Source organism: Bombina bombina, chromosome 2 (genome assembly GCF_027579735.1).
Source record: "Bombina bombina isolate aBomBom1 chromosome 2, aBomBom1.pri, whole genome shotgun sequence".
NCBI classification, from domain to species: Eukaryota; Metazoa; Chordata; class Amphibia; order Anura; family Bombinatoridae; genus Bombina; species Bombina bombina.
In genome coordinates, this window is record NC_069500.1 from 582,146,795 (window position 1) to 582,155,484 (window position 8,690).

General features: G+C 43.1%; 1 protein-coding gene across 2 annotated transcripts in view; it reads left to right on the top strand.

Moving 5' to 3' along the window:
• The window catches only part of LOC128649286 (guanine nucleotide-binding protein G(q) subunit alpha), a 466,803-nt gene that overhangs the window by 163,746 nt on the left and 294,367 nt on the right, over nt 1–8,690 (top strand). The window lies entirely within an intron of this gene.

The window sequence follows — 8,690 nt, forward strand, 5'->3', positions numbered from 1 at the left end:
CAGAAACAGAAAAGAGATGAAGATTTCTGTTTGTATGAGGAAAATGATTTTAGCAACCGTCACTAAAATCCATGGCTGTTCCACACAGGACTGTTGAGAGCAATTAACTTCAGTTGGGGGAACAGTGAGCAGTCTCTTGCTGCTTGAGGTATGACACATTCTAACAAGACGATGTAATGCTGGAAGCTGTCATTTTCCCTATGGGATCCGGTAAGCCATGTTTATTACGATCGTAAATAAGGGCTTCAAAAAGGGCTTATTAAGACTGTAGACTTTTTCTGGGCTAAATCGATTCATTATTAACACATATTTAGCCTTGAGGAATCATTTTATCTGGGTATTTTGATATAATTATATCGGCAGGCACTGTTTTAGACACCTTATTCTTTAGGGGCTTTCCCAAAGCATAGGCAGAGCCTCATTTTCGCGCCGGTGTTGCGCACTTGTTTTTGAGAGGCATGGCATGCAGTCGCATGTGAGAGGAGCTCTGATACTTAGAAAAGACTTTCTGAAGGCGTCATTTGGTATCGTATTCCCCTTGGGGCTTGGTTGGGTCTCAGCAAAGCAGATACCAGGGACTGTAAAGGGGTTAAAGTTCAAAACGGCTCCGGTTCCGTTATTTTAAGGGTTAAAGCTTCCAAATTTGGTGTGCAATACTTTTAAGGCTTTAAGACACTGTGGTGAAAATTTGGTGAATTTTGAACAATTCCTTCATGTTTTTTCGCAATTGCAGTAATAAAGTGTGTTCAGTTTAAAATTTAAAGTGACAGTAACGGTTTTATTTTAAAACGTTTTTTGTACTTTGTTATCAAGTTTATGCCTGTTTAACATGTCTGAACTACCAGATAGACTGTGTTCTGAATGTGGGGAAGCCAGAATTCCTATTCATTTAAATAAATGTGATTTATGTGACAATGACAATGATGCCCAAGATGATTCCTCAAGTGAGGGGAGTAAGCATGGTACTGCATCATTCCCTCCTTCGTCTACACGAGTCTTGCCCACTCAGGAGGCCCCTAGTACATCTAGCGCGCCAATACTCCTTACTATGCAACAATTAACGGCTGTAATGGATAATTCTGTCAAAAACATTTTAGCCAAAATGAACACTTATCAGCGTAAGCGCGACTGCTCTGTTTTAGATACTGAAGAGCATGACGACGCTGATAATAATATTTCTGAAGGGCCCCTAACCCAGTCTGATGGGGCCAGGGAGGTTTTGTCTGAGGGAGAAATTACTGATTCAGGGAACATTTCTCAACAAGCTGAACCTGATGTGATTGCATTTAAATTTAAGTTGGAACATCTCCGCATTCTGCTTAAGGAGGTATTATCCACTCTGGATGATTGTGACAAGTTGGTCATCCCAGAGAAACTATGTAAAATGGACAAGTTCCTAGAGGTGCCGGGGCTCCCAGAAGCTTTTCCTATACCCAAGCGGGTGGCGGACATTGTTAATAAAGAATGGGAAAGGCCCGGTATTCCTTTCGTCCCTCCCCCCATATTTAAAAAATTGTTTCCTATGGTCGACCCCAGAAAGGACTTATGGCAGACAGTCCCCAAGGTCGAGGGAGCGGGTTCCACTTTAAACAAACGCACCACTATACCCATAGAGGATAGTTGTGCTTTCAAAGATCCTATGGATAAAAAATTAGAAGGTTTGCTTAAAAAGATGTTTGTTCAGCAGGGTTACCTTCTACAACCAATTTCATGCATTGTCCCTGTCGCTACTGCCGCATGTTTCTGGTTCGATGAGCTGATAAAGGCGGTCGATAGTGATTCTCCTCCTTATGAGGAGATTATGGACAGAGGCGGAGTCTCACTCCTGCCACCTGTCTGCTATCCACATCCCAGGAGTGGAAAATTGGGAAGCGGATTTTCTGAGTCGTCAGACATTGCATCCGGGGGAGTGGGAACTCCATCCGGAAATCTTTGCCCAAGTCACTCAGCTGTGGGGCATTCCAGACATGGATCTGATGGCCTCTCGTCAGAACTTCAAAGTTCCTTGCTACGGGTCCAGATCCAGGGATCCCAAGGCGGCTCTAGTGGATGCACTAGTAGCACCTTGGACCTTCAAACTAGCTTATGTGTTCCCGCCGTTTCCTCTCATCCCCAGGCTGGTAGCCAGGATCAATCAGGAGAGGGCGTCGGTGATCTTGATAGCTCCTGCGTGGCCACGCAGGACTTGGTATGCAGATCTGGTGAATATGTCATCGGCTCCACCTTGGAAGCTACCTTTGAGACGAGACCTTCTTGTTCAGGGTCCGTTCGAACATCCGAATCTGGTTTCACTCCAGCTGACTGCTTGGAGATTGAACGCTTGATCTTATCGAAGCGAGGGTTCTCAGATTCTGTTATCGATACTCTTGTTCAGGCCAGAAAGCCTGTAACTAGAAAGATTTACCACAAAATTTGGAAAAAATATATCTGTTGGTGTGAATCTAAAGGATTCCCTTGGGACAAGGTTAAGATTCCTAGGATTCTATCCTTCCTTCAAGAAGGATTGGAAAAAGGATTATCTGCAAGTTCCCTGAAGGGACAGATTTCTGCCTTGTCTGTGTTACTTCACAAAAAGCTGGCAGCTGTGCCAGATGTTCAAGCCTTTGTTCAGGCTCTGGTTAGAATTAAGCCTGTTTACAAACCTTTGACTCCTCCTTGGAGTCTCAATTTAGTTCTTTCAGTTCTTCAGGGGGTTCCGTTTGAACCCTTGCATTCCGTTGATATTAAGTTATTATCTTGGAAAGTTTTGTTTTTAGTTGCAATTTCTTCTGCTAGAAGAGTTTCAGAATTATCTGCTCTGCAGTGTTCTCCTCCTTATCTGGTGTTCCATGCAGATAAGGTGGTTTTACGTACTAAACCTGGTTTTCTTCCAAAAGTTGTTTCTAACAAAAACATTAACCAGGAGATTATCGTACCTTCTCTGTGTCCGAAACCAGTTTCAAAGAAGGAACGTTTGTTGCACAATTTGGATGTTGTTCGCGCTCTAAAATTCTATTTAGATTCTACAAAGGATTTTAGACAAACATCTTCCTTGTTTGTTGTTTATTCCGGTAAAAGGAGAGGTCAAAAAGCAACTTCTACCTCTCTCTCTTTTTGGATTAAAAGCATCATCAGATTGGCTTACGAGACTGCCGGACGGCAGCCTCCCGAAAGAATCACAGCTCATTCCACTAGGGCTGTGGCTTCCACATGGGCCTTCAAGAACGAGGCTTCTGTTGATCAGATATGTAGGGCAGCGACTTGGTCTTCACTGCACACTTTTACCAAATTTTACAAGTTTGATACTTTTGCTTCTTCTGAGGCTATTTTTGGGAGAAAGGTTTTGCAAGCCGTGGTGCCTTCCATTTAGGTGACCTGATTTGCTCCCTCCCTTCATCCGTGTCCTAAAGCTTTGGTATTGGTTCCCACAAGTAAGGATGACGCCGTGGACCGGACACACCTATGTTGGAGAAAACAGAATTTATGTTTACCTGATAAATTACTTTCTCCAACGGTGTGTCCGGTCCACGGCCCGCCCTGGTTTTTTTAATCAGGTCTGATAATTTATTTTCTTTAACTACAGTCACCACGGTACCATATGGTTTCTCCTATGCAAATATTCCTCCTTAACGTCGGTCGAATGACTGGGGTAGGCGGAGCCTAGGAGGGATCATGTGACCAGCTTTGCTGGGCTCTTTGCCATTTCCTGTTGGGGAAGAGAATATCCCACAAGTAAGGATGACGCCGTGGACCGGACACACCGTTGGAGAAAGTAATTTATCAGGTAAACATAAATTCTGTTTCTATCAAAGTGTGGGTTTTCTGAGTCGGTCATTGATACCCTGATTCAGGCTAGAAAACCTGTCACCAGGAAGATCTATCATAAGATATGGTGCAAATATCTTTATTGGTGTGAATCCAAAGGTTACTCGTGGAGTAAGATTAGGATTCCTAGAATATTGTCTTTTCTCCAAGAAGGTTTGGAGAAGGGATTATCAGCTAGTTCTCTAAAAGGACAAATATCTGCTTTGTCTATTCTACTTCACAAACGTCTGGTAGATGTTCCAGACGTTCAAACTTTTAGTCAGGCTTTGGTCAGAATTAAGCCTGTAGCTCCGCCTTGGAGCTTAAACTTAGTCCTTAGTGTTCTTCAAGGGGTTCCGTTTGAACCTATGCATTCCATAGATATTAAGCTTCTATCTTGGAAAGTTTTGTTCTTAGTTGCTATCTCTTCGGCTCGAAGAGTTTCTGAGCTATCTGCTTTACAGTGTGACTCACCTTATCTTATTTTCCATGCAGATAAGGTGGTTTTGCGTACCAAACCTGGTTTTCTTCCTAAGGTTGTTTCTAATAAGAATATCAATCAAGAGATTGTTGTTCCTTCTCTGTGTCCTAATCCTTCATCAAAGAAGGAACGTCTGTTGCACAATCTTGATGTGGTTCGTGCTTTAAAGTTCTACTTACAAGCAACCAAAGATTTCCGTCAAACATCTTCATTGTTTGTTGTTTATTCTGGTAAGCGGAGAGGCCAAAAGGCTACGGCTACCTCTCTTTCCTTTTGGCTGAAAGGTATCATCCGTTTGGCCTATGAGACTGCTGGACAGCAGCCTCTTGAAAGAATTACTGCTCATTCTACTAGAGCTGTGGCTTCCACATGGGCTTTTAAAAATGAGGCTTCTGTTGAACAGATTTGTAAGGCGGCGACTTGGTCTTCGCTTCATACTTTTTCCAAATTTTCCAAATTTGATACTTTTGCTTCTTCGGAGACTATTTTTAGGAGAAAGAAAGGTTCTACAAGCAGTGGTGCCTTCCGTTTAAGGTCCCTGTCTTGTCCCTCCCTTCATCCGTGTCCTAAAGCTTTGGTATTGGTATCCCACAAGTAAGGATGAATCTGTGGACTCGATATATCTTACAAGAGAAAACATAATTTATGCTTACCTGATAAATTTATTTCTCTTGTGATGTATCGAGTCCACGGCCCGCCCTGTTTGTATAAGACAGGCATATATATTTTTATTTTTAAACTTTCAGTCACCACTGCACCCTATGGTTTCTCCTTTTTCTTCCTAGCCTTCGGTCAAATGACTGGGGGGTGGAGCTAAGGGGGGAGCTATATAGACAGCTCTGCTGTGGGTGCTCTCTCTGCCACTTCCTGTAGGGAAGGAGAATATTCCACAAGTAAGGATGAATCCGTGGACTCGATACATCACAAGAGAAATACATTTATCAGGTAAGCATAAATTATGTTTTTTAACTTAATATGACAATGGCGACCGGGAGATCGATAGCAGTAACGCCCACGATGGGCGGAGCTTGGTTTGAGCACATGCTACTGTTTTATTTACATTGCCAGAGTTAGACAACTAAGTCTGTATTGCCTAGTATGGGGTCTGTTTGCATTGTGCTTCTCAGTACACCTAAACAGTTCCCAGCAGCTTCTCTGTTTTTTTATTGAGGGTGCAGGGCTGAGCGTTAAACAGTGGTCGATACCACGTTTTTCAAGCTAGAGAGTTCTAGTACACGCACACGGGGGCGGAGCTATGTTTGGCGCTGGTTTGGATGGCGCACTTACTATTTTCCTTCCGATATCGGAAGGGAAGCTTGGTAGCACAGTACTTTCTGTTGTTACTCATGTGGGACCAGACAGCGCCACTGCTGCGTTCCGGATCCGTTTTACATATAAATAAGATCCAATGTCTATTACTTGTCACTTTTATAAATAAAGTTAGGTTTTTTTTCTGGTTTCACAGACTGATGGACACCTCAGCAATGGTTAGGCTAAGGTGTATCAAAGCAGCAAAAGTATAAGATAACTATAACGTTTCTTTTTATGTCTTAAAGAGACAGTAACGTTTCTTTATGGTTAACTTTTATTACAAAATTTAACATGATTATTGGTTTCATCCTTTGTGACTTAGGATGGATCTTGAGCACACAAAAAATAACGTTACTTTTAACATTTAAAGAGACAGTAATGTTTTTTATGTGTAATTTTTTTATTAAAAATGTATTTATTTTTCCTCTGAACCTACTCCTTCTAAGGCGATTGCTGTCTAGGAGTCTGACAATGGTCAATCTCTGCCACAAACTTCTACTATAGTGTCCCTCTAAACTTTATGGCCACATGCAGTGCCCTGCGCTTCCTTTCTCACTCCACCCGGAGTTGCTCTGCATTCATACATTATATGTTTTTCCCACGAGGTAGGAAACTTTACTAGAGGTATTTTTTTCAATAATTTAGAATTTAAAATTAATTGATTCAGTAGTTTCTATTCCAAATGGTTCTTCCCTGTTACCTGAAAGAGGAAGATACTTCGGGATTACCTGAGAGAGAATTCTCAAACTCAGATGGAACATTGTTTTATTTAATCCTGAGGTTGTTTTTTCTTTCAGTTTTTAGCTTGAACACCTCCATTTGTTACTTTAGGAGGTTTTAGCTACCCTGGGCGACTCCGACAATACCGGTGTAAGCGATCCTAGTGCGTTCAGCAAGTTATAAAGAATGGAAACAGCCAGCTGTAGTAGCCTGATGGTTAGCTTAGCTGTCTAGCTAGTGGACGGTTTGCAGTTTGAAACCAGCTGCAGCTATTAACCGCATTCCCTATATTTAAAGAGTTGTTTCCTATAGCCGACTCAGCTATGGAGGTTGGGCAATCATTCCCTAGGGTGGAAGGAGTAGTTTCCAGCTTAGATAAGAGAACACTATACCCTTAGAGGATAGTTGGGTTTTTCAAAGGTCCTATGGACAAAGATTAGAGAGCGGATGTACACCAGGGCTTACAATAGCAATCAGCTGTGTACTTTGCTAATGTCACTAGTGCGACGGCATATTGGTTTGATGCATTGTCTGATACTATTACGTCAGAAACTCCCCTGGATAAAATCCAGGATAGAATAAAGGCTTTCAAATTGACTAAATCCTTTATTTCAAATTCTTCCCTTCAAGTTATCAAGATGGGAGCATAGGTTTCAGGTTTTTTGTTGGAACCTGGCTTGAAAGAGGGTCAATTTATGACGGATCTTGTGGGGGGCAGACTTTCAGTCTTCGCTCAGGCTTGGGTTCGAAATGTTCAGAATCCCTGGGCAATAGAAAATGGTGTCCCAGGGATTCAAATTGGAGTTTAATAGTTTTCTTCCCAGAAGCGGTTTTCTGCTTTCAAGATTTTCTGCAGATCAGACAAAAGGAGAGGCGTTCTTACACTGCGTAAGTGACATCTCAGACCTGGGAATGATTGATCCAGTTCCAATACAGGTACTGGGTCTGGTTTATTTTATACCAATCGGTTTGTGGTTCCCAAAAAAAGAGGGAACCTTCAGACCACTTTTTAGATCTCAAGAGTCTAAACAAATTTTCTTAGGTTACCGTCCTTCAAGATGGCAACTATTCGTTCCATTCTTCTCTTGATCCAAGAGGGTCAATTTATGACAACAGTGGATTTAAAGGACGCGTACATTCATGTGCCATTCACAAGTTGAACAAACACTTCCAGTTCATGGCTCTTCTTTCGGTCTTGCCTCAGCTCTCAGAGTTTTTACGAAGGCTCTGGGAGTGCTGTTGGCGGTGCTTCGGTTACGGGGCATTGCAGCGGCGTCCTATCTGGACGATATTCTAGTCCAGGCGCCATTCTTACAGCTAGCAAGATTACACACGGACTTGGTATTATCCTTCCCGTGGTCTTATGGGTGGAAGGTAAATTTGGAAAAGAGTTCCTTAGTCCCATGCACAACCTTTGTCCCATGCACAAAGGTAACTTTTTTGGGAACCATTATGGGTTCCATATCGATTAAGATTTTTCTGACAGAATGTCAGGAAATCAGAGATTATTGATACTTGTTTATTCATTCAGTCCACTACTTGGCCTTCAGTGGCTCAGGGCATGGAGGTAATTGGGCTGATGGTGGCGGCAATGCACATCATCCCGTTCGCTCGGTTCCATCTCAGACCTCTGCAGTTAAGCATGCTCAGGCAATGGATCGGAGATTATACAGATTTGTCTCCTCGATTACTACTGGAGCAGGAGACAAGGGATTCTCTTTATTGGTGGTTGTCTCTGGATTATCTCTCCCAGGGAACCTGCTTTTGCAGACCATCTTGGGTATTTATGACAACAGACGCCAGCCTTCTAGGGTGGGGAGCTGTCTGGTGCTCCCTAAGGGCTCAGGGGGTTTGGATTCAGCCAGAGTCCATTCTTCCTATAAACATTCTGGAGCTCAGAACTATCTACCATGTTCTTCTGGCCTGGCCTCAGTTAGCCTCGGTACAGTTTATCAGGTTCCAGTTGATCTAAATGTCGTCAGTGGCTAACATCAATCATCAGGGAGGAACGAGGAGTTCCTTAGCAATGACAGAGGTATCCAAAATAATTGAGTGGGCGGAAGCCCATTATTGCTGCCTGTTGGCGAGCTACAGCCCAGGGGTGGGACATTTGGGAGGCGGATTTCCTGCGCAGGCAGTCCTTTCCTGCAGGGGAGTGGGTACTCTATCCGGAAGTGTTCTCCAGCTTTTTCCTCAGTTTGCTTTTCTTTATCGGGTCATTGCTCGAATCCAGCAGGAAAGGGTTCGGAGATCCTCATAGCACTGACTTCGCCTTGTAGGATTTGGTATGCAGATCTGGGGGACATGTCATCTCTGCCATCTTGGAGACTTCCGTTGAGGAAGGACCTTCTACTTCACGGGCCCCTCCTTCACCCAAATCTGGTTAATCTGAAAC